Source organism: Sminthopsis crassicaudata, chromosome 4 (assembly GCF_048593235.1).
Source record: "Sminthopsis crassicaudata isolate SCR6 chromosome 4, ASM4859323v1, whole genome shotgun sequence".
Taxonomy (NCBI): Eukaryota; Metazoa; Chordata; class Mammalia; order Dasyuromorphia; family Dasyuridae; genus Sminthopsis; species Sminthopsis crassicaudata.
Genome location: NC_133620.1, coordinates 305,975,191 through 306,001,512, shown reverse-complemented (window position 1 = coordinate 306,001,512; position 26,322 = coordinate 305,975,191). Strand labels below are relative to the sequence as shown.

Below are 26,322 nucleotides of genomic sequence, written 5' to 3'. Positions count from 1 at the left end.
AGAGAATTAACATCAACAATATAGTTCCCAATTGAAAAGGAAACATCAGTGACACAGACTCAATAGAATGGGAAATAGAGAGGAACAAGTATCCAAAGGAATGGATTTTCCCAAAGGAAATAACAGAACTATTGCCAGCACATTCACTCATTCCACTGTATAGGATTCCTGTTAAGAATCCTTTGATATGCTTTAGATATACAGAAGAGGATGGATTTTGCCCAAAATATTCAATTGAAGCAAATAGGAAAGAATTAACATCAACTATAAAGTTCCCAATTGAAAAGGAAACAATTATCTAAGGGAATGGATTTTCCCAAAGGAAATAACTGGAACTATTGCCTGCACATTCACTCATTCCATTGTATAGGATTCCTGTTATGAATCCTTTGATCAGCTTTAGATATAAAGAAGAGGATATGTTTTGCCCAAAATGTTCCATTGAAGCAAATAGGTGAGAATTATCATCAACCATAATGTTCTTAAATGCAAAGGAAACATCAGGAACACAGACTCAATAGAATGGGAAATAGAGAGGAACAAGTATCCAAAGGAATGGATTTTCCTAAAAGAAAGAACTGGAACTATTTCCTGCACATTCACTCATTCCACTGTATAGGGTTCCTGTTAAGAATCCTTTGATCAGCTTTAGGTATAAAGAAGATGATGGATTGGGCCCAAAAAGTTCCATTGAAGCAAATGGGAGAGAATTAACATCAACTATATAGTTCCCAATTGAAAAGCAAACTTCAGGAACACTAGACTCAATTGAAAGGGAAATAGATAGGAACAAGTATCCAAAGGAATGGATTTTCCCAAAGGAAATGACTGGAACTATTGCCTGCACATTCACTCATACCACTGTATAAGATTCCTGTTAAGAATTCTTTGATCAGCTTTAGATATAAAGAAGAGGATGGATTTTGCCCAAAAAGTTCCATTGAAGCAAACGGGAGAGAATTAACATCAACTATATAGTTCCCAATTGAAAAGGTAACATCAGGAACACTAGACTCAATTGAATGGGTAATAGAGAGGAACAAGTATCCAAAGGAATGGATTTTCCCAAAGGAAATAACTGGAACTATTTCCTGCACGTTCACTCATTCCACTGTATAGGATTCCTATTAAGAATCCTTTGATCAGCTTTAGTTATAAAGAAGATGATGGATTTTTCCCAAAAAGTTCCATTGAAGGAAATGGGAGAGAATTAACATCAACTATATAGTTCCCAATTGAAAAGGAAACATCAGGAACACTAGACTCAATTGAATGGGATAGAGAGAGGAACAAGTATCCAAAGGAATGGATTTTCCCAAAGGAAATAACTGGAACTATTGCCTGCACATTCACTCATTCCACTGTATAGGATTCCTGTTAAGAATCCTTTGATCAGTTTTAGATTTAAAGAACAGGATGATTTTGTGAAAAATGTTCCATTGAAGCAAATAGCAGAGGATTATCATCAACTATAATGTTCCTAAATCAAAGGAAACATCAGGGAGACAGACTGAATAGAATCGTAAATAGAGGGGAACAATTATCCAAAGGAATGTATTTTCCCACAGGAAATAACTGGCACAGGCTGTTAACTCTTCTCTGCTTATAAAACAGCAGTTCAGAGGAGAAATATAAGCCACTTTAAAATTTAAAACTAGATTGGATCTTCCCGGATCCCAGAGGTGACTCAGCAGATCTCGGCACCGGGGGTGTGGCCCACATAGGCAATCCAGTAGATAGCCTTGAGGTAGTAAAGAGATTGAAGAGTGGGCGGGGCGGTAACTCCTAGTGCCTGGCTCCACTGGCCGGAGGCTGTGGAAGGGAAGTCCCAGAGAAGTGGAAACTTGGAACTAGGGACCATGGTTTCTGGCAGACACTTCCCATTTTGAGCGCAGGGGCTTTTCACGTCACGTTCTGCAGACATCCAAGCCTCAGTGGGATGCATAGGCTAGGCTTTGAGTCACCTTTACTGTTCAGTCTCAACCTCAGGGAAGCCACTAGAACACAGCGCCCTCAAAGCACAGCAGTGCTGATCACCTCTGAGACACTTCCAGTGGGGAACTCTCTCCCAGAGCTCTCTCTTAGCTCAGGTGCAGGGGCCATTGTATCCATCCTGTCTGGGAGGAAGCTGATAAAGAAATAAATAAATAATTTCCTACCCCAGGGACAGACCCCAAAAGATTTTTTAAGTATGAGCAAGAAGCCCAAAAAAACCATAGATTCCTTCTACACAGAGAAAGAGCGGGTATCCAACCCCGAGGAAGTTAACAGCAGAGAGTCAGCAGATAACAACCTAAAGGGGAACGATTCCTACCCCCCATCACATAACTCTCTCCATGAAGAGACTATTAAAAAGTTAAGAGAGTTTGAAGAAAAATGGGGAAAGGAAAGGGAAGCTATGATAGAGAATAACAACGTTCTGAAATTGGAGTTGGAAAAAATAAAGAATTCACAGGAGATGCAGGGAAACAAAATTAGTGAATTAGAAAAGGTAAAAAAATCACAGGAAAATAGGATTTCTGAATTGGAGAAGATAAAAAAGTCCCAAGAAAATAGGATTTCTGAATTTGAAAAAGATAATAATTCTCAAAAAAAGAAAATTAGGGAAATAGAAAAAAAATTCAATAGAGCAAAATAATTCATTTAAAAACGAAATTGGGCATTTACAAAAAGAACTAAAAACTGTGAAAGAAGAAAATACCTCCTTAAAAGTCAGGATGGAACAATTAGAGATGAATGATTCACAGAGAACCCAAGAATCAGTCAAACAAAACAAAAAAAAATGAGAAGTTGGAGAACAATGTCCAATACTTACTGGAAAAATCTATACACCTGGAAAATAGATCTAGGAGAGATAATCTGCGGATCATTGGACTTCCCGAAAAGTATGACCAAAAAAAGAACCTAGATTCTATTTTACAGGAAATTATCAAAGAGAACTGTCCAGAGATAATAGAAACAGAAGGGAAAGTAGATGTGGAAAGAATTCATCGAACTCCTTCTGAAATAGACCCTAAAAAAAAGACCACCACGGAATATTGTGGCTAAACTGCAGAATTACCACACAAAGGAGAAAATCCTGCAAGCAGCTAGAAAAAAACAATTTAAATACCAAGGTGCAAAAATAAGGGTCACACAAGATCTGGCTGCCTCCACATTAAAAGATAGAAGGGCTTGGAACCTGATATTCCTAAAGGCAAAAGATCAAGGATTGCAACCAAGAATAAACTACCCAGCTAAGTTTAGCATCTTTTTCCATGGAAGAAGATGGTAATTCAATGAAATAGAGGAATTCCATATGTTTCTAAGAAAAAAACCAGACTTAAAAAAAAATTTGTTCTACATCCACTAGACTGAAGAGAAACAGAAAAAGGTACACAGAACCCTTGAGAACTGTAACTCTGTTGTGGGTATATAGAAAGTACGCATGGATAATTTGATTTTACTGATATAAAAGAAAAAAAAAAGGAGGGGGAGTAGTAAAGGGAAGGGGGTAGTATCAGAAAAAGGGGAGGGTGTGATAAAAAGAGGGAAACTACATCCCAGGAAGAGGCATAGAAAATACACCATATCTGAGGGAATTTAGAGAGGGGGAGAATCATTGTGTAAATCTTACTCTCATTAGAAGAGGCTCAAAGAGTAAATAATTGTCACATTTGTTTTTCAGAGAATTCTCTCTCACCTCATTAAAAGGGGTGAGAGGAAAAGGGAAAAGGAAAAGGAGAAAAAGGGAAGGGAAGTCGAGAGAGGGGGGAGGGATACTAAAAAAAAAAAAGGGAGGGCTGTGTGTCACAAGGGGGGTCTATAAATTAAATATTGGGGAAGGGGTTCAGGGGGGTCAAGGGAAAAAGCATAATCTGGGGATAATACGATGGTAGGAAATACAGAAAAAGTAATTTTAATTGTAAATGTGAATGGGATGAATGCTCTCATCAAATGGAGACGGATAGCAGACTGGATCAAAAATCAGAACCCTAACAATATGTTGTTTACAGGAAACACACTTAAAGCAGGGAGTTACATATAGAATAAAGGTAAAAGGTTGGAGCAGAATCTATTATGTTTCAGGTAAAGCCAAAAAAGCAGGGGTAGCTATCCTTATCTCAGATCAAGCAAAAGCAGAAGTTGATCTAATTAAAAGAGATAAGGAAGGAAACTATATCCTGCTGAAAGGTAGCATAAATAATGAAGCCATATCGATACTAAACATATATGCACCAAGTGGTATAGCATCTAACTTTCTAAAGGAAAAGTTAAGAGAACTGCAAGAAGAAATAGACAGTAAAACTATAATAGTGGGAGATCTCAACCTTGCACTCTCAGATTTAGACAAATCAAACCACAAAACAAACAAGAAAGAAATTAAAAAAGTAAATAGAACATTAGAAAAACTAGGTATGATAGACCTTTGGAGAAAACTGAATGGCAATAGAATGGAATATACTTTCTTCTCAGCAGTTCATGGATCCTATACAAAAATTGACCATATATTAGGACGTAAAGATCTCAAAATTAAATGTAGGAAGGCAGAAATAATAAATGCCTTCTTCTCAGACCACAATGCAATAAAAGCTACATTCAGTAAAAAGTTAGGGATAAATAGACCAAAAAGTAATTGGAAACTGAATAATCTCATCTTAAAGAATGACTGGGTGAAAGAGCAAATTATAGAAACAATTAATAATTTCACCCAAGATAATGACAAAGATGAGACATCATACCAAAATCTGTGGGATGCAGCTAAAGCAGTAATAAGGGGAAATTTTATATCTTTAGAGGCTTATTTGAAGAAAATAGAGAAAGAGAAGATTAATGAATTGGGCTTACAACTTAAAAGGCTAGAAAAAGACCAAATTATAACCCCCAACCAAAAATTAAACTTGAAATACAAAAATTAAAAGGAGAAATCAATAATATTGAAAGTAAAAAAACTATTGAATTAGTAAATAAAACCAAGAGTTGGTTTTATGAAAAAGCCAATAAAATAGATAAACCTTTGGTAAATCTGATCAGAAAAAAGAAAGAGGAAAATCAAATTGTTAGTCTTACAAATGAAAAGGGGGATCTTTCCACCAATGAAGAGGAAATTAGAGAAATAATAAGGAGTTACTTTGCCCAACTTTATGCCAATAAATTTGATAACTTAAGTGAAATGGATGACTTCCTCCAAAAATATAGGCTTCCGAGATTAACAGAGGAGGAAATAAATTGCTTAAATAGTCCCATTTCAGAAAAAGAAATAGAACAAGCTATTAATCAACTCCCCAGGAAAAAAATCCCCTGGACCAGAAGGATTTACAGGTGAATTCTACCAAATATTTAAAGAACAATTAGCCCCAATGCTATATAAACTATTTGAAAAAATAGGGAATGAAGGAGTCCTACCAAACTCCTTTTATGACACAGACATGGTACTGATACCTAAACCAGGTAGATCGAAAACTGAGAAAGAAAATTATAGACCAATTTCCTTGATTAATATTGATGCTAAAATCTTAAATAAGACTTCAGAGTCAAAAAGACTTCAGAAAATCATCCCCAGGATAATACACTATGATCAAGTAGGATTTATACCAGAAATGCAAGGCTGGTTTAATATTAGGAAAACTATTAGTATAATTGACCATATTTATAATCAAATTAATAAAAACCATATGATCATCTCAATAGATGCAGAAAAAGCATTTGACAAAATCCAACATCCATTCCTACTAAAAACTCTTGAGAGTATAGGAATAAATGGATTATTCCTTAGAATAATCAGGAGCATATATTTAAGACCTTTAGTAAGTATAATATGCAATAGAAATAAACTGCAACCTTTCCCAGTAAGATCAGGAGTGAAACAAGGTTGCCCACTATCACCATTACTATTCAATATAGTACTAGAAACGCTAGCCTCGGCAATAAGAGCCGAGAAAGAGATTCAAGGAATTAGAGTAGGAAATGAGGAAATCAAACTATCACTCTTTGCAGATGACATGATGGTATACTTAGAGAACCTCAAAGACTCTGCTAAAAAGCTATTAGAAATAATTCAGAATTTTAGTAAAGTGGCAGGATACAAAATAAATCCATATAAATCCTCAACATTCTTATATATCATCAACAAAATGCAACAGCAAGAGATACAAAGAGAAATTTCATTCCAAACAAATGTTGAGAGTATAAAGTATTTGGGAATCCATCTACCAAAGAATAGTCAGGAATTATATGAGAAAAATTACAAAACACTTGCCACAAAAATAAAGTCAGATTTAAATAATTGGAAAAACATTCAGTGCTCTTGGATAGGCCGAGCGAATATAATAAAGATGACAATACTCCCCAAACTAATCTATTTATTTAGTGCTATGCCAATCAGACTCCCAAGAAACTATTTTAATGACCTAGAAAAAATAACAACAAAATTCATATGGAAGAATAAAAGGTCGAGAATTGCAAGGGAACTAATGAAAAAAAAAGTCAGAGGAAGGTGGTCTAAGTGTACCTGATCTAAAGCTATATTATACAGCAGCAGTCACCAAAACCATTTGGTACTGGCTAAGAAATAGAACGGTAGATCAGTGGAACAGATTAGATACAAAGGACAAAAAAGGGTACATCTATAGCAATCTAATCTTTGACAAACCCGAAGATACCAACATTAGGGACAAAAATTCATTATTCGGAAGAAACTGTTGGGAAAACTGGAAATTAGTAGGGCAGAAATTAGTTATGGACCCACACTTAACACCATATACCAAGATAAGATCAAAATGGGTCCATGATTTAGGCATAAAGAATGAGATCATAAATAGATTAGAGGAACAAAGAATAGTCTACCTCTCAGACCTGTGGAGGAGGAAGGATTTTATGACCAGAGGAGAATTAGAGATCATTATTGATCACAAAATAGAAAAGTTTGATTACAACAAACTAAAAAGTTTCTGTACAAACAATACTAATGCAAATAAGATTAGAAGGGAAGTAACAAATTGGGAAAAAAAAAAAAATATATATATATATATATATATTTTTTTTTTTAAAGTTTTAACTCATTTATTGAATATATGCAAGAATACCAGTGAAAAGAAACTAATACTGCAAACTACAATTTTGGAAACAAAAGCCAACAGAACAAGAACAAAATATACATAACATAGTTGAGAGGAATGTTTTTGTTTGTTTGAAACCCCATAACACATTCCTTATCTTAGTATTTAGTGTAGATGTATGTGAGAGCAAAAGCTACAGGCTGTGGTAGAAACAAACTTCAGCGCTTTTCAAAAAGCACCATGCGAAGATCCTCTCTAGTTTGTTTTGAGATAAAATTGACATTTCGCTGATGATTATTTTATGTGCATCTATTTAAGTATACAAAGGTTGACTAAATGGAAGATCTATATTATTACTTGCCTAGTAATAGGATGCAATCCTGAGCAAGAAATGACTGAAATCTTAAAATTATTAGAGCTCTTGGAAATAAATTATTTTCAGTTGTGGTCTTTAAAATTGTGAAATGAAAGTAAAACACACCCATTAAGTTGTTTTCTTTTCCAGGAACAAACAGATCTTATTAAAAGTACAGAAATTCAAGTCTATCTTTCTACTATAAAGAACTTTCTTTACTAACATTTCTGGTAAGGCAATAAATGCTCCAGAATAATCTTCAATATATGCTTGCAAAGATTACACTGTTAAAAAAAAAAAAAAAAAAAAAAAAGACACTCTTAAAATTCCAAGCTAAAATATGCATAAAAGACAGTAATGGCAGTATTGTTTGCTTTTAAAATTATGTCGATGCTGTATACTGATCAAATAATTTTCATGCTTAATAAAAGTACAGTTAAGGACATAGGAGATGTATAGTAAATACACTGCTGAGGTACATTTTTCTAAATATTGACACCACAATGTAATTACTACCCAGAAGATGATATTGGGAACATAAGTACTGTACAATTTTTACATTGTAAGGCACTTTGACTCAGCATATGACAAAAATATGAAGAGAATTTGAATCTTATAGGTTTCTGACCCAAAGTGATTTTTCATGTGACTTTAGTTTACTTTTCATTACGAATGAAAAATCATTTTACCAAATCATCACACCACAGTGAAAGAATAGGTAGCCAGCCACTTGTTCTGTCAACCAAAGGTAAAGTGCTATTCTGGTTGCTAGTGGCACAGAATGGATTGAAGAAACCCATACACACTTAAATTTAACTAAAGACCAAATCCAGCAATTGACACCTAGAGCATTGAAAGTCCTTGTTTATACATTAATTATATTAGACTGGCCATAATTACCCCAAACACCTTGCACTTTCCTTAATTCAAAGCAATACAGTAGTTGTCCAGAAATGAAGGTGTTCTGTTTCCGTGGGTAAGCCATGCCTGTGGCACACAATATAAAAAAGTGATCTAGACACAGTGATTTCAAGATTTAGACTAATTCACTTTCAAGCTGTTATAAGAAACTGAAGTACAGATCTTTCAGGGGAAAAGTCACAAACCTTGGTAAACAATTATCTAGAGATGTGTCATTGCAATTCAAGTCATTTAATTTTGAAAATCATATTTACAAAAAAAAATCAATGGCATAATTAGAACAAAAAGAAAACATTTATAACCTACAGGACAAGCTCCTACTAAAGCTACATTAGCCTTCTAGAAAAAAAGAAAAAAACAGTTCAACTATAGCCATAATTGGGTCCCTTGTTTTAAGTATATGCGTGAAAATATATTTGACAAATGTGGCTTTAAAATACTAACAATTAAAAAAAACCAAAATCTTAAGCACAGTGTAAGTTTTCACCTGTTACATAAAAAAAAGAAATGTTTATATCAGCTTCAGAATAATCTTCTCAATGTACAGTCAAGTTGTCAATGTGTCTTGCTTGTCGATTTGCTTCAAATGTAGAAAATCAGAATTCCTACCTTGCTACTGAGGTGCTATGGTAGTATCAGGCAGACCACAAAGGTTTTTTTGGTTTTATTAGAAAGAAATGTACCCATGTGCTTCAAGAAGTAAATGCAAGAAACTAATGCTTATCACTCACTAGAAGGGCCAGTGGAAAAATACTCTTTTAAAGAGAACTGAGCAGTTAGCCACTGATTAACCCCAACCTAAGGAATCACCAATCAAGAGCACACGGAGCCAGCCCTACACACACAAGATAACAAACAGTAGGGCATAAAAATCAAAGTAATGACTCAAAAAAGTCAAAAATGTTATATACGGTTTCTAAAGTAGTGGTCACATACTCAAAAGAAATACTGCTGCTTTATGAAAAGAGTCTTTATTATTCCTATAGCACACAAGACCTACTTTCATACTTGGGACCAATGTGTGAAGCTTTCCATACAACAGGGCACTTGAGAGGTGTGGGTTTCAGACACGGTGGCTAAATTCCTCAGTGAGTAATGACCCTCTAAATTTCAAGGAGGCTTAATTTGCTGCTTCCATATATTAGTACAAAGATTTCAACCATTTTTGCCGAAAAGCTCTTGGTATATTTTGGAAAGAGGAAAGGTGTATGGGCAAGGGCAGGGAGGCAAGGGGAGTTAGAAAAAGAAAGTACACACAGCCCTTTGGCGTAAGCACTGGAGCTCACCAGTTGCTTGGAGTCCATGCTGGTAAGTGGGAACAACTTCAACTGGAACAAACTGAAAAAATCTTTATTTAGCACACTTTGTGGTAAAGAAAAATTCTTTTATGCATGTGCTTTCCAAGCAAAGAGAGGAAGAACAGGAGGCTATCTCCCTTTGTAGCCTCAATTATTTGCATGTGTAGAGAAATCACAAAACTTAAGAATTAACTGTGCTGTCACTCTGGACACATCTGCAATGTGAAGTACAACTGGCTTCAACTTTTCCTTTGTACTGAATCCACTAAACATTTTACATATTCCAGATCTTAGAATTTTATTCAGTCCAGAAATAGAGCTTAGTTCATTTCAATGTCTGCCTTAACTTTTGACACTGTACATATCATTGAGTGTTTCTATTTTTTTTTTCCAGACACTGCAGACTACAAACTACATAATATCAACAAGTAAAACTCTGCCACTTATTGAAGGCTCACACACATGAACTTCTCAGGCAGCTCAATGAAGGATCTAATAGCGTCAGGCAGTAGAAAGTTCCTAACCCTTTCTGATTTTAGAAAACAGTGAAAAAGAATAGTAGTAATGGATGTCTTATTCATTCCCAGTTTTCTAACTCTCTGTCCCTTGAACCTAGTTTCCATTGAGTTGCTGCTGAGGGAAGCCACTAGGATCAGTTCCTATTTTTCCCCGGCTTTTGCTTTCTCGCTCTTCATCTTCTTCATCTCGCTCATCATTTCCACTATGGTTTTTACAGTACAGTTTGTAAATCCCTCGTGACATATTTTCAATATATTTAGCTTTGTCTTGCATGCCACAGTGGTAATGGTAAGTCTTGACACAAGCTTTTATTTCACATCCAATAGTAGCACCAGGTTGGCTACAAAGAGTACACTTCATTCGCTTTCCACGCTTAATCTCTTGAAGGACAGTTTTAATATCAAAATCACCAAATTCTGCTCTTGATGTTGTTGTGAGTTGAACTGTGCCAGAAGAAAACAACATGCACCTATAATGTGCAGCTGCCTTTTTGGCATTAAATATATGAAGCTTTCCTCTTGCTTCATTCTCTTCTTCACCTACATGACAAAATCCACATTTAGGCCTGGTATCACTGGGACTGCTTCTGTGCGGAGACCTCTCTCTATAGGAACTGCTCTCTATTTCATCTGTTCCATGAGAAGATGTAGATCTATTATCTTCTGATTGCCCCTTTAAAATCATTTTTCTTGGCCTTCCTTTGCGACTTCTCTTTTTTCCCATGGGTGAAGAAGGTTCTAATTCATGTTCATTGATACTCTCTTCTACATCAGTGGCTTCAGAGTTATGTGGAGTTTTCTTGTGTTTTCGGCAATAAACCATGTAAATTCCTTGTGAGGGTTTCTCTCGTATTTGAGCTTTGTCATGCAATGCGCAGTGGTAATGATATGTTCTGCGACACGTTTTCACATCACAGCCAATTGTTGCTCCTGGACAATGGCATAAAGAGCACATCAGTTTAGTGCCTCTTTTTATTTCCTTTTGAACATCTTCAATAGAAAATCCACCAAGACTTTCATTATCAGAGTGTGAGGTCACCAATGCAGATGAAAAAAGCATACATTTGTGATGTGCTGCCACCTTCTGGTTTTCAGATATCAATAACTGTCCACATTCTTTGTCTCTATTAGATTTACAAAAGCCACATTTGCGCTGTCTTGTAGACCCTTTTTTCTGTCCAACTGAGCTTGACATGATTTTTAAATTGCCTTTAGAATGCCACTTTAAGTCTCAAAAAATGCGACTGGGCCCCTCAAATTAGACAGGGCCGGCGAAGCGGGCGGAAGCGAGTGCGAGCGGGATCGGGCGGCAGGGCTCCTGCGGCGGCGGCGGTGAGGGAGCAGTCCGAAGCCGCCGGAGGTTGTTTCCTTTCCGGGAAAATATTTTTTAAAGTAAAGGTTCTGACAAAGGTCTCATTTCCAAAATATATAGAGAACTGACCCTGATTTATAGGAAACCAAACCATTCTCCAATTGATAAATGGTCAAGGGATATGAACAGACAATTATCAGATGATAAAATTGAAACTATTTCCACTCATATGAAAAAGTGTTCCAAATCACTACTGATCAGAGAAATGCAAATTAAGACAACTCTGAGATACCACTATACACCTGTCAGATTGGCTAAAATGACAGGAACAAATAATGATGAATGTTGGAGGGGATGTGGGAAAGCTGGGACACTGATACATTGTTGGTGGAGTTGTGAAAGAATCCAGCCATTCTGGAGAGCAATTTGGAACTATGCCCAAAAACTTGTCAAACTGTGCATACCCTTTGACCCAGCATTGCTGTTATTGGGATTATATCCCAAAGAAATACTAAAGAGTGGAAAGGGACCTGTATGTGCCAAAATGTTTGTGGCAACTCTTTTTGTTGTAGCTAGAAACTGGAAGTTGAATGGATGTCCATCAATTGGAGAATGGTTGGGTAAATTGTGGTATATGAAGGTTATGGATTATTATTGCTCTGTAAGAAATGACCAGCAGGAGGAATACAGAGAGGCTTGGAGAGACTTAAATCAACTGTTGCTGAGTGAAATGAGCAGAACCAGAAGATCACTATACACTTCAACAACAATACTGTATGAGGATGTATTCTGATTGAAGTGGAAATCTTCAACATAAAGAAGATCCAACTCACTTCCAGTTGATCAATGATGGACAGAAATAACTATACCCAGAGAAGGAACACTGGGAAGCAAATGTAAATTGTTAGCACTACTGTCTATCTACCCAGGTTACTTATACCTTCGGAAGCTAATAATTAATGTGCAACAAGAAAAAGGTATTTACACACCTATATTGTATCTAGGTTATATTGTAACACATGTAAAATGTATGGGATTACCTGCCATGGGGGGGGGGAGGGAGTGGAGGGAGGGAGGGGATAATTTGGAAAAATTAATAAAAAAAAATAATAATAATAAAAAAAAAGAAATTTTAAATAGATTGTTTTCACAGGAGTGGTGAATTGCCTATTACTGAAGATATTTAAGAATAAAGTGGAAGAAAAAAAATTGCCAGGGGTGTCATGGAAATGTTTCATTTATCAGGCAAAAAGTCGTTCAAGATGACCCCTTTGGCTGCATAATTCATTATTTTTCATTCATTCAAACCATTTCATTTATGTTAAAGTTCATATTTTTTAAATGTCCTCATGTATATTCTTATTTGGGCAACTGTTTTCTTATGAAAATATCTATTGCCTAAAAAAAAAAAAAAAAAAAAGAATCTTATCTTCCTTTCAAACTAGGCATGTTGAAAGTTTCTGATATATATGGGCTTCTGAGAGAAGAGTAGAGCCAGAGAGTTTTAACTTTTGAGATTAATACATAGTTGTTATGGTGACTAGGATCTTGCTGAGGAAAATTATGCTCTAGGCCATGAATATGATCACTGTTCTATATGCAGTAATTACTGTAATAGATTTTCTGCTCACTGAGTACAAAATAGCCATATGAAACTCCAAGAACACTCTGATACTTGATTAAAAGACTACTGTTGGCAATTTGAGGTAGGGGGCGATCCATGCAGCTCAGTAAAACAGAGGTGCCCTCAAATGCCAATCTTATTGAATATTTTTCCCCTGTTATGGCTAAGTCCCCTCTGATTTACTTCTGTTCAGTCATTTTTCAGTCATGTCTAACTCTTTGTGACCCCACTTTTTTTATTTTGACAAAGATCTGAAGGAGACTGTCATTTCCTTTTCTAGTTCATTTTACAGATGAAAAAGTGAGACAAACAGGATAAAGCCACTTGCTTCAGATCATACAGTCAGTAAATGTCTGCATTTGAACTTAGTAAGATGGGGGCTCCTGACTCCATGCCCAGTACTTTATCCCTTGTGCTATCAGATGCCCAGAATGATCTACTAAATTCTCATTTAATTCTAACATTGAGTATAAATTTCCAGTGAAAAGATCTGAATTAGGCCTAGCCTTAAACATTTCATATCCTCACAATATCTTGAGCAAAAGATTCAATAAATTGATATCATGAAAGTGGTACTAAAGTAAGGCTAAGGATTTTCATGGGTTGTGACAGTCTCTATTACTGATATCAGTAATATTCCCAAGAGTAAGGAAAGAAGAGCTTCCAAACTAAGTCAAAATTCACTTCTTCAGCACATCCAACAGACACAATTGTCAAAGACCAGAGCTGTAGTTAGAAGTTAACTCTTTATTTCTTTGCTTCTGTTTTGCAGTTTGTATTTTTATATCAGCTATAATTTAAAAGAGCTGACTGATAAATTAATAAAACAATAAATAAATAATATATAAATAAAAGCAAAATTTAATTAATTAGGATTAATTAATTAAATAAATTAAGAAGCATTTACTACCTTGTGGCAGGCATTGGTCTGGGTTCTAGCAATACTAAGACAATAATGAAACATTCTCTACCTTTGAAGAACAGTCTTTCCAATGATTCCATTTCTCATGAGAATTTCCATGAGTTCTTATTGGGATTCTGATGATCAGGGATGATTTCTTGTCTTGATTTCAAGACAATTTGCATGAGATGTTTAGATAATGTTTTGCTATGTTTTCCTTCTGAAAAGTCGATATTACTTAGCTGAATATATCATTTTAGCAGCTATTATATCCAATCTATTGTTTCACCTTATAAAGTTCAATCAGATACTTTATAATAGGATCTGTTTATTTCCTCTCAGTTCAATATCTCTGTAATTGGGACAACCAAATATTGTTAATGTCACTCCTTAGACGACTTTCTCTTCATTCATAGCACAAACTCAGATGGACACTCTTCTTCATATATATATGTATATATATATATATATATATATATATTATGTATGGTGAACCAAATCTCTGCAGTACCAAATTGCTTCTCTAGTCTTTGCAAGAAGGAGAAAAAGAATAGAATAAACACTTATTAAGTACTTATTGTATGCTAGGCATTGTGCTAGGCATCATTTGATCCTCATAATATCTCTGCAAGGTAGGTGCTATTGTGATCCCCATTTTACACTGCAGAGCCTAAACAAGATGGAGATAAGATGACTTTTTCAAGGACAGACAACTAGCATCTGAAACTGGATTTGGACTCCCATCTTCCTGACTCCAGGCTGATGGGTCTATCAGATGTCCCACTTTTACAAGCATTCAAATCCTGTTCCAATTACAATGCTGTTTATCCTTCATTTTTGAAAAACACTGATGACATCATGGGGTGATGTATGAATTGGATTTAAGTTATATAGAGATGCACAAAGGCATCAAGCTTAATCTCTTTTTCAGAGTCAGTTAGGGTCAAGAGAAAAGTTAAGATGACTGGCAAAAGCCTGGGATACAATAGATGACCTTGACTTATTCAGTCTCTCACCAAGCTTGAGGTGCTGCACAGCACCTGCTTCAACTGCCTTCATGATTGTTGGAACAAATGAATCTCATCTGATCATTCTACCAGGAGAATTTTTCACATACATGGGGTAGACATTCCCCTAATTTGCTGACAGGTTTGAGGCTTCTCAGTAGTCCTCAAGCTGAATTAGGCCATCTACTAAGATGGTTTTACTAAGGTGTGGCCCTTGAGCAATGTATATTGGAGCCATTAATGAGAGTTGGGTGAAAGGTGAATACCAAAGAAGGATAAGCAATCCTGAAAAGGGCTCATTAAACCCTAATCCCAGAGGTTCTGGTCCTCTTTGAACACTTGATACATTCCAAACATTTCTATACTATGAACTAACTCATTACTGTTTACTTTCAGACAATACACCAAATTGAAGTTGGCCCCTCTCTTTCTTCATATTGTTCACCTACCACTGTTATTTCTTTAACATATCCTACTTTTAGGAATTGAATAGCTCCTCATAAATTGACTTCAGCAATTCTTCTCCCCAAAGAACTGATTGCCAAAATTAAACCATTGCATCCACGTTCCTCTCTACTTCCAGTTGTCATTTCTCCCCTCTTCACAATGCATTGCATTATAATTTTATTACATTATTCTATTTGAAAAAAAAGTCCTACCTCATCCTTATCTGTTTCTCATCAGTGATGGATTTACTAACTAGTTGCCCATGTAAACTTCCTATTATATCTTTAAGGATATTGTTAATTTAAATAATTTACAGGCCACTGCCTCCCCTATAACATGCAATAAACATCTCCCCATGTCATCTATACCCCACTTAAGTTCTCCTCTATTACTTTGTCTTCAATGCTGTTAGTCAGGACTATCATGTGAGGTTAAGTTTTAATATCCATACTGTTCATTTCGTTTAAATAAAACTCATTGTGCATATAGTAACATAACAAACATCAATAATAAAGACTACAACAATTAAACTGAAGAATTAGTCCAAGATCAGAGCACAATTTCAATGTGCAGCAAAATTATGAAAATTTAGACAATTATACATAATTGTCCTATAATTAGTGTCCTATAAAGTTAGATCATTAGTAAACATTTAAGTGTCCAGGGGAAGGCTTCTTGGAGGTGTTAGGACATGGGGTCCAGGTGTCAGGACATGACTTGGTTCTCAGAGGACCTTAGGGCACAACAGGTGCCTAGCTCTACATTTCAGGATGTCATGTGATCTCTATACTCAAAAGGCTGTAGGGTAGAAAATATGAGACCCAAGGCCTAAGTTTCAGGAAGTCAAATTGTGAGGAATAGAGTGAGATAAGGTGAAGAACTTACAAGAATATATGAATTCTTTTTGCATTTTATTTTCATTATTTCTGTGTTTCTCCTATGACCTGTATAATACGTGCAGGCCCATATTTACTTGAGCCTTGGCCAGCTATAAGTACATTTACTTAACCTGAGCTGATGACATTTATCAGTATTTGACATTTATGGGTATTTAGTCTACTAGCTATCTGCTTGATTAAACCTGAATTGTCCATAATTAGTGTCCTATAAAGTTAGATCATTAGTAAACATTTAAGTGTTATGAAACACAAAAACTTAATTCAAAAGAGGATTCCCAGCAGAATGAAATAAAAAAAAATAATTATATACCCCAAATAACAAAATATACTTGAAAAAAATTCCATGCAAACCCAGAAAATTTCAGAAAGGTCTTAAGCAACTTGAAAAAAACGCACACAAGAAACACTGATTTTCTCCTTACATTTGGGATCTCTTATTTTGTTTAGAAGTAGGCACTTGAAAAGGGCACAAAGGAATCAGTGAGACAAATGAATTACTGAGCAATCTTATTGTGTATCCTCTTTAATCATAGGCATGGCTGTTTAAAAAAAGGGATAAATCATTATATAGGCAGCTTGGTGTTATAGTAGATAAGAGTGTTGTGACTAAGGTCAGGAAGACTCATCTTCATAAATTTGAATCTGGCCTCAGACACTTACTATCTTTGTGACCCTGGGTAAATCATTTAAATCTGTTTGCCTCAGTTTTCTCATCTGTAGAATGAACATCTGTAGAAGGAAACAGCAAACTGTTGGGGGATTTCCAGGCTTTATGGTATGTGAGACTAGGCGAGGGTGAAGTAAAAGAATTTACTCAATTAAAAGTAAAAAGTTTGTTTTAAATCACGGAGAGATCTCAGGTGGACCGGAACTCCCAGATGGGATTAGAGAGTTCTGTCTATTCTGCCCACCCTGGTACAGTCAGAATACTTAGTTATATGATCAGAGTTAGGTCTTGAGGGCTTTTGAGACAATAGAGAGGTTTTGGGTTTGAATAGGCTTCAGTAAAGTTATAGAAAGTTTGATTAGTGATAGTTCAAATTATAGAAAGCTTAAGTGGTGGTACTTAACATTAATTCAGTTCTATTGAAAGTTAAGTAGGAGTACTTAGCTTTAGTTCAGCTCTATAGAAAACTTGGTTAGTGTCAGCTGAATTCTATAGAAAGGTTAATTAGTGGTACTTAACAGAGGTGGGATTGGCTTCTACTTCGAGCTAAGGTTAACTTTTTAGGGTCTCTGACCTCCGTTTCCCTAGTCAGATTCCCCCCTGAGACAAGTCCCTCCAAAGGCTTTTGGGGAAAAGGGACAAAGGTCTCATCTTCTATAGCTTCTTCAAGCTGGCAAGGGTTGTAGAGCTGTCCCTAGTTCATTTGGGGGGTCCATGTCAGGAAGGGAAACACAGGATCTGAAGATGGCAGCAGCTGAGTCTAGAGGGTGTGTGTGTCTCCTTGAGTCCCAGAGTCTGCAGGCTGTAGAAGCAGCTGAAAGTTTGAAGCTCGAAGCCTAGAAGAAATGACTCCCACCAGTAGTCTGAAAATACAAGGACCAAATATGAGTAATAAGACAATTATTAAAAGTGGATTTAGGATGGGGGTTAAGAGAGACCATATTCAGGAGCCCCACCCAGAGGAAGAGTCGGGAGGAGTAAGGATTTTCTCTTGAATGTCCTTCATCCAGCCAGCTTTTTCTAAAATTCTTTCAGTGCTAAGTTCAATTTCCCTGGAATAATTAATATACATACAGCAAGAAGTATTGACCAGGGTACAAATTCCGCCACTAGAAGCTAGGAGATAATCTAAGGCCAGACAATTATCCAGAACCATGTTGGCAAGGGAGTCCAGAGATTCTTGAATCTCCTGGAGAGAATGTGCAGTCTCATTTGCCAGCTGTTTAATAGGGGCCGTTAGGTTGGAAAGAACATTTTCATGTTCTAAGTACCCTACGAAGGGCACTAGCATTGAAGTGCCTTTCCGTAAGTACCATAGAACATTTTCCCAAAGCCCTCTCCTTGGTCTATTTGAAGGGGTGGGATCGGAGGTGCTGGCATTATATACCGTGAAAGGGGTGCTTAGGTAACCCAGGGTGCAGGACCCATGGTGTTTAAAGGGTGTAAGGCAGCAAGTGGACAAAATCACAGGTGGGGGAGGGTTCCAGTCAGAGGTGTTTTTTCTAACAGGACCCTCAGAAACATTAAGGTGGAGTGGAAGACTTACTTTACAGAGGAATGTATACCTCCTTGGCGCACAGATGGTCCCCGAAGTTTTATTTTGTAGCAGTGTCCTGGTTGCTTGTCCCCACGGATGATTATAATCGCATAACAGCCTATTGATTGGAATGTTAGTCCTGAGGAGGTTATGGAGAAGTTTCAAGGAAGGTGCTATATAACACTGTAGGTGAGCTTGCCAGGATAATCCCTAAATGGGTTCCCTACAATTACCTTCTTGGGGGGTGCGTAATCATAACTGCACTTGGCTTGTGTCCCACCTATGCAGCTCGTGCAAGTTGCCAAGGTGAAATTTCGGCAGTTTTGAAACGAGTCACACTCGCTGGCACCCACAGTATTGGTGGTAGAGGTCAATATTCCCACATCAGGGATTTGAATATGGCCATTAGGCGCCACGGTGACAACCACTGTGGTGTGGTGATGGGTAGATATGAGATCCTTCCCAGCCAGAAAGCAGGGAACAGTTGAGTCAGAGTAGTTTCCCTGGGGGTTGGCTAGTACAAAGGGGGTGGCATCTACTGAGGAGCTGGTGGCCCATGGGAATGGAGCCTTTGCAAAGAATGCATTAGGCCGCATCTGTGACCCACCCTGGGGGTGGTGATAGCACACCCAGCAGTCCTGGACACCCCCATTCCCCGCAGAGTTCCCAAGTCTGACTAGGAAGTTGTGACCCAATTTCCCAGGACCCACAGAGTAGGACCAAGAAAGCTAGAGAGAAAATATCAAGAGTAGAGTCCTCATAAGGAGAAAGAAAGATTAGCATGAGAGGCTTCTTTCTCCAGAGTCTTTCCCAGGCGTCTTGCAAAAGAGTAACTTCAGGTCCTCTATGGGCTCACAGGAATAAACTGGATTATCTGAAACAGAAGCAACATTTTTAATCCTAGAAATATGAGTCCAGCTGGGGGACCCTTACAGTTTAACTTCATTTGGAGCAGTTAAGATGACCTTGTATGGCCCTTTCCACTTCATGCCTAGGGGGTCAGACCCCTGGGGTTTCCAGCTCTTTAATATACCATATCCCCAGGATTTACAGGGGAGTTAACCTGAACAGGAGCATCTGTGGGTTTAGGGAGATGCTTGATTGCATATTCAGAAAGGGCCTTCTGGATTGCACTCAGTCTTGAAGCAAATGGAGTGACCAGATGCTATTTGGGGTCAACAAGATAATTAGTTGTTAGAAAAGGCTGTCCATAGAAGAGCTCAAATGGACAAAGCTTAATAGCTTCCCTGGGGGCAATTCTGATTTTAAGAAGCCAGATTGGGAGATTTTTAATCCAATCTTCAATTATGAGTCTCAACTCATAATTTAGAGAGGACTCACTTAAGGGTATGATTCATTTTCTCCACCTTCCCTGAGGCTTGGGGTCTCCATGACGTGTGGAGATAGTAAGTAATTTTAAGAGCTTTTGCTACAATTTGGGTCACCTGGGAAATAAAGGCACACCCATTATTGCTCTGTAACGAGGCAGGTAAACCAAAGCGAGGTACAATTTCGTTTAACAGGCAAAATTTGGATACCTCGTGGGCTTTCTCAGTCCTGCAAGGAAATGCTTCTACCCAGTTAGTAAATGTGTCCACGAACACTAGAAGCAACCTGAAACCTCTAGGGGGGGGGGCATATGCGTGAAATCTAGTTGCCAGTCCTCGCCAGGGTAAGTGCCTTTCCTCTGAATTGGCTTCAGGAGAGGTGGGAGCTTTAACAGCTCCCCTCAGGATTCATTTGGGCACAAATTGGACAGGCCTGGCAGACTTGCCTGATTGTTTCCCCCAGTTTATGGCCAGTGAAAACGAGTTTCAACCAAGGATTGGAGGGCACTCCTCCCCAGATGAGTAGCCTGGTGCAGAGCAGAAATCAGTTTCTACTGATTTGCCTCTGGAACAAAGAAGTGCTCTGTATTATGATTTTAAAGAAAAGTTCGGATTCGCTCCTATAAATGATGCTCTCAAGCTCAGTTAAAAAATAAAAGTAAAAAGTTTTAATCAAATAAGACAAGGTACAGAATTTAGATTTACACAAAAAACCAAATAGAAATAAGAACAATTAACAACATGACAATTATAGCAGATAGAGGAAGAGAATACATCACCAATTCAAGGAAACCTCAAAAATTCAAATGGCTGGGAGCCCCGTTTCAACTTCAATCAACTTGAATTGTGTAAAGATTTTTCCAGGCGAAGTGTCCTCCTCGTGGCTGAAGCTTGACGGCTGATATAGAACACTAGCCTTTTATATGTTTTTTTTAGACAAAGAAGACCCTTAGTCAAGAAGTTTGGCACGTATACATGTGCAGAGCACGTGACAATCTGGTATGTTGACTCATTCCATATTGTCTATACCTTGAAGTGTTTCCTTATCAATTGTATATGCTCGGGGAGGAAGCCACCCAGCCCTAAGCATAGACATTCCCAGGGATGGCTAGTTCCTGGTACCTATTGTCAAGGACATATAGAGTTCATGGAACGGTCAAATTCCCATAATTTAGAAGCTTAGGCCTGTTAGATTTGAGTGAGCTTACAATTCTAATATGAAATCTTAATTTCTTATTCATTTGGCCTTAAGATCACGAAAATAATAAGAGGACTGAGCTAATGGGATAAAATTAGAATAAATTGTTTTCATCTTCCGATACATATAACAATTACACATACAGTATTACAAAAAGAACAATAAAAATAATATGGTTATGGCTAAACTATTAAAATAAATGGTAGCGCCACCTGATCTAAGTAAGAAGCCATACCAATGATGATTAGTATCTGATGTCACTAAATGAGAGGCCTCGATAAGTTGTCCTGTAGCTATATGAGTCTGTATTCGATGTTCATTTAACGCGCGCTAATTAGACTAACAGTTTTTTCATAACTAAAGACTTGTTCAGGATATTGATAAGAGGTTGTAGTGACAGGGAGACATGGGGTAAAGGAAGAAGCTTGGGTACCCAGGTTATTAGAAGCTATACATATATGTTGCGAAGATACCTCATATATCATGGAGAAGTTATTCACAGGATACAATGTTAAATCACACAAATTGGATGAATGTGATAGAAGGGAGGGTTCCATCTGCCGAATCATCGTCCCACAAACAATCCCCCTATAAGTTGCAGTTACAGACAAAGTGTGGGTTACATTATTCAAATCTATGTAGTTTCCATATATATGAGGTAAAGCAAAGTAATTAGGTAAGACAAAAGGTAACACATGAAAGTGACACATAACAGCCCATATCTTAATTTGATAATACACAGTAGTTCCAGTACACCAAAGAGAAGTACACATAGTATTTTCAGGTCATTGTTTTTTCCATGCTTCTGGTAAATTAAACATATGATCCCACATTGCAACAATCTCTGAGCATTTTCTTTTTGTATCAAGGTATACATATTTTGTAAAGAGCATTTGGGCCAATTAAGTAATTTACTAATATTTCCAGTAAAACCCAAACTAGTAATAATACTCTCATTAAAAATCTGTAGAAATTGGCCTTGATATTTTAAAGTATTTTGGTGGGGTAGGATCGTCGTGAGCAACCATGGAGCATTTACAGTCAAAGCTTGAGAAACATCTTGCCCAGCACTGCACAGTCTGCTGGCCAAGGCCTCAAGATCTATAGAATTAACTATACCCAAACCAGTTCCAGCACCACCAAATAGGGTATCATACCAGGTTCTTTTTCTTTCTAACACAATTCATCAGAGGAGGAAAAGTTACATTATTGGTACAAGTTTTTAGGAACTCTTATGATTGATGGAGGATGTTTTGTAGGAGGGGGAGGTGTCAGTAGTAGATATTTTATCTAATAGTGAGGCTTCAATACCGCTATCAAGATTTTACATGCACAGTTCATCAGTTGCTTTTCAATGTTTGTCTCAGCTTGTTCTCTGCATTCAGTTGGGAAGTCCATACCCTCGGAGTCCAGCAGTCCTTTAATTCTGGTATGCTGAGTCCACCCTCTTTCCGGTGCAGCACTGCTGTATCTGGATCTGGGTCAGTCCTTTCCAGCTCAGGGTCAGCTTGTCCTCCTTCCATGTCCGAACCAGGACCCCATCTCCAAGCTAGAACTCATGCACTGTTGAAATCCTAAGGGAGGAGTCTGAGCAATAAGCCTGTTTAGTTGTAAAGTTTTCAGATGTTACAGTAAAGATATAACATATTTTCTTAAAAACAAATCCTTGGTTTCAAATATTGGATAGAAGGAAGAATTTTGAATCCCTTTTGGATAAGGGTGACCATACAATAATTCATAAGATGACAATTCCACATCTCTTCAGGGATTTTGTTTTAATTCTTAATAAGGCAAGGGGAAGGCACTTGGTCCAGGGCAATTGTGTCTCTATGCCAATTCAGTCAGTTGCTGTTTAATTTCCTTATCCATCCTTTCCACTTTACCTGATGAGGGAGGATGCTATGGGGTGTGTAAGTCCTATCATATTTCTAGAGCTTGGGCCACAGATTGGAAGATCTTAGCTGTGAAACAGGTGCCTTGGCCTAAATCTGCCTGCTCCACCATCCCATACCCTGGAATGATTTGCTCAAGAAGTACTTTTACAATTACTGTGGCTGTTGCCCAGGCAAGGGGAATGGCCTCCACCCATAAGGTCAGATGGTCCACTACGACCAACAAGTATTTGAGATGCCCCACTGACAGCAGCTTGGTAAAGTCCACCTGTATGCTTTGGAAAGGCCTGATACCAGGGGCCTTCTTCCTTTTAGACTTATCATTGGGCCACCCTATTCATCCTCTGACAAATAGGACGCCCACTGACCAGTTGCCTGCCAGTGTCACAAACCTAGTCAGCACCACATCACACAGGTCTCAGACATCCTAATGACTGCCCTGATGTAAATGTTGGGGTACATGTCTCATACCTGCTATGGTCAGTACCTCTCTGCCATTAGGGAGGAGCCAGTGACCTCTTTATCCTCCTGAGCGCCAAGGCTTTAGATTTCCTACTTCTCTTCTGGGGTAAGGGAAAGTGGAGGCACTGGAGGCAGAAATGCCAAAATTAACACCATCATCTCCTCCGTACTTACAGATTCCTCTTCTCCAGGCCGCTTTGTCTCCTCATCTGCAAAGCAGTTTCTCCTTATCTCAAATGAATTTCCTCTTTGGTGCCCCTGCACATGAATCATTGCAACGTTCTTAGGTAACATAAGATTAGTCAAAATTTCAGAGACCAATGCCCTGTGTGCCAATCCCTTTCCTTTACTGTTTACCATTCCCCTTTCTTCCCCAAATATATGAACAATTCCCCAAGCATATTTTGAATCAGTCCTTCAAGCAATTTTAGGGCTTGATTTACTGCATATAATTCACAAATTTTGAGTTGACCACTCTTTTGGCAAGAATCCAGCTTGAACCAGAGTCAAATCTTCCCCATTAACAACAGCATAACCATTTTTCCTTTTCCCATTAACTATTTGTGAGGAACCATCTATGAACTATTAAGTGCCTTTCAACAAAGGGACCTCCTACAAATCTTCCCTAATCTTAGTTTGGTAATCAATCACATTTGGACAATCATGTTCAAGGGACACATGTTCCCCAGGGGAAGCAGATAAGAACATGGCTGGATTAAAGTTATGGTCTGGGGAGAGTGCCAAATCATCTCTTTCCAATAATATTAGTTCATATTTTAAAATCCTTGAATCAGTTAGCCACCTCCTGGCCCCTTTGATTCAGAATTGATTGAACCTGGTGCAGGACACTCACTATTAAACTACCCCCAAAGGTTAATTTCTGACTTTTCTTGGCTGCCCTCCCCTTAATTGTGATAATACTCCTAAAGCCACATTGTTTACTGTATTTACATATAAAAGAAAAGCCTTTTCCAAAGATGGCAAAAGTAAAACAGGGGCTGACATTTCAAAACTTTGTTCCCCTTTTGAATCCTATTGAACTATATCAGGCTTCCCTTCCAACAAATGAGTTAATAAATGCTTAGTTAATAATGCATATTCACCAATCCAGGTTCTACAATTCCCCACCAATCCTAGAGATCTCTGGAGACTCTTTTTCGTTCTAGACTTAGTAATTTGAAGAATCCCCTCCACCTATACAGAATCTAGTTTCTTTTTCCCTAAGCTTATAAAATGGCCTAAATATTTTCCTCACCTTTTACAAATTGCAATTTGTCTTAAGAAATTCTCAGTCCCTGTGCTCTTAAATAATTTAACAAACTGATAGTGACCCGGACAAGGTCACTCTTTTTCTTCCTGTCACAAAAAGATCATCTACATTTTGTAAGACTTTTAACAATAAGAAATTTATCCCAGAATGTTCACACAATTACATTGTACCAATTATTTTGCTTTTAAAATACCCAATACACAGAAAAATCCCAAACTACATATTGCCATAACAAAAAATCTTCAAAAGGACAAAGGCAAAAACTATTATACTTGGAGTCCCTTCAAATAATTGGCATCAATACAATTAATTAAAACTTCTATTTTCACATAAAAGAATCTGAAAAGTTCTTAAAAACATCAATTAAACATTTTTTAAAAAATAAATAGCCTTTTCAGACTATATATCACATTTCTGATCATATTCTTTAAACACAAAAACCATTATGTATTTTAGAAACAAATGTTCACTCAATTAACATCTTGTAAGAGAGCAGCTTGACCCTTTATCAGTTTGCTTTCTTCAACCAAAAACAGCTGCAGCTTCCTACTGCTGCTCTCCCCCTGCAAAAAACACATCCTGTCTTAGAGTCATCTCTCCGTGACTCCCCTTTCCAACCAGTTCCTTCTTTTCCCCACTGATTTCTTCTTGAAATCATTTGCTCTCACTAATCAATCCTTCTTAAATCACTTTCATTCTCCTGTCCCATCTCTCTGTTTCTCTCCTCCCAATGCTTACTTACTTAAACCTAACACTTCCAAACCAATAACTCTTCTGATTTCATTGAAACTATTAATTGCTTTTGTAAATCAATCTCCCTTGTCCCTTTTCTTTAATCACCTTTTTTTTTAAACTTTAAACTTCAAGATTCATAACCCATAATGATAAAAAATTACCCAATGTTTCAGAAGCAAACCAAATAGTTTTTCTTTTTTTTTTTTTTTCTTTCTTCTGCCTGAGTGCTTCAAGGCCACTAGTAAGAAGCTTCCCAGGTGGTATTAAGCATATAAAATTGTATTGCCTTTACTCCTCTTTAGCAGACTTTGAAAATCTGCTTTTCAGAGAAAACTTCCCTACCAGTTTAAAATAGTCAAGTTTTTTTCTTTTGTTTTACTTACAAATTGGTACAACAGGTTAAAAAGTTTAAAATCAAACAATTTTTAAGACCAATACATTTTTGAACCACTCTGAAAGAATTACTATTCTGAATGAATTCCAGTTTCCACAATTCAGCCTGATAGTTTTCTAAGCCTGTAACACAGAGGCTGAATTCTTATCTTATGAGCTTGCTAACTTTTAACACAGAACAAAAAATTCAAAGCAGACAAACATACACAGACAGACACAGAGATCTATTTTTCTTAAAGAGAGGCATTTATGCAGCGAATCCTGCCGACTACATGTATTATGATTTTAAAGAAAAGTTCGGATTCGCTCCTATAAATGATGCTCTCAAGCTCAGTTAAAAAATAAAAGTAAAAAGTTTTAATCAAATAAGACAAGGTACAAACAATTTAGATTTACACAAAAGAACAAATAGAAATAAGAACAATTAACAACATGGTCTGAGGGAGAAAATGTGTATCCCCTTTGTTCTGCGAGAGCTTTCTCCTGTGTGCTATAGGAAGGAGTAAAAGACTCAGTTAGCT

At 37.2% G+C, this 26,322-nt stretch overlaps 1 pseudogene; it reads right to left on the bottom strand.

Annotated features, from left to right (window-relative positions):
• Positions 1-9,890: 9,890 nt before the first annotated feature.
• LOC141566887 (PHD finger protein 6 pseudogene) lies at positions 9,891-11,496 on the bottom strand (annotated as a pseudogene).
• Positions 11,497-26,322: the final 14,826 nt, after the last annotated feature.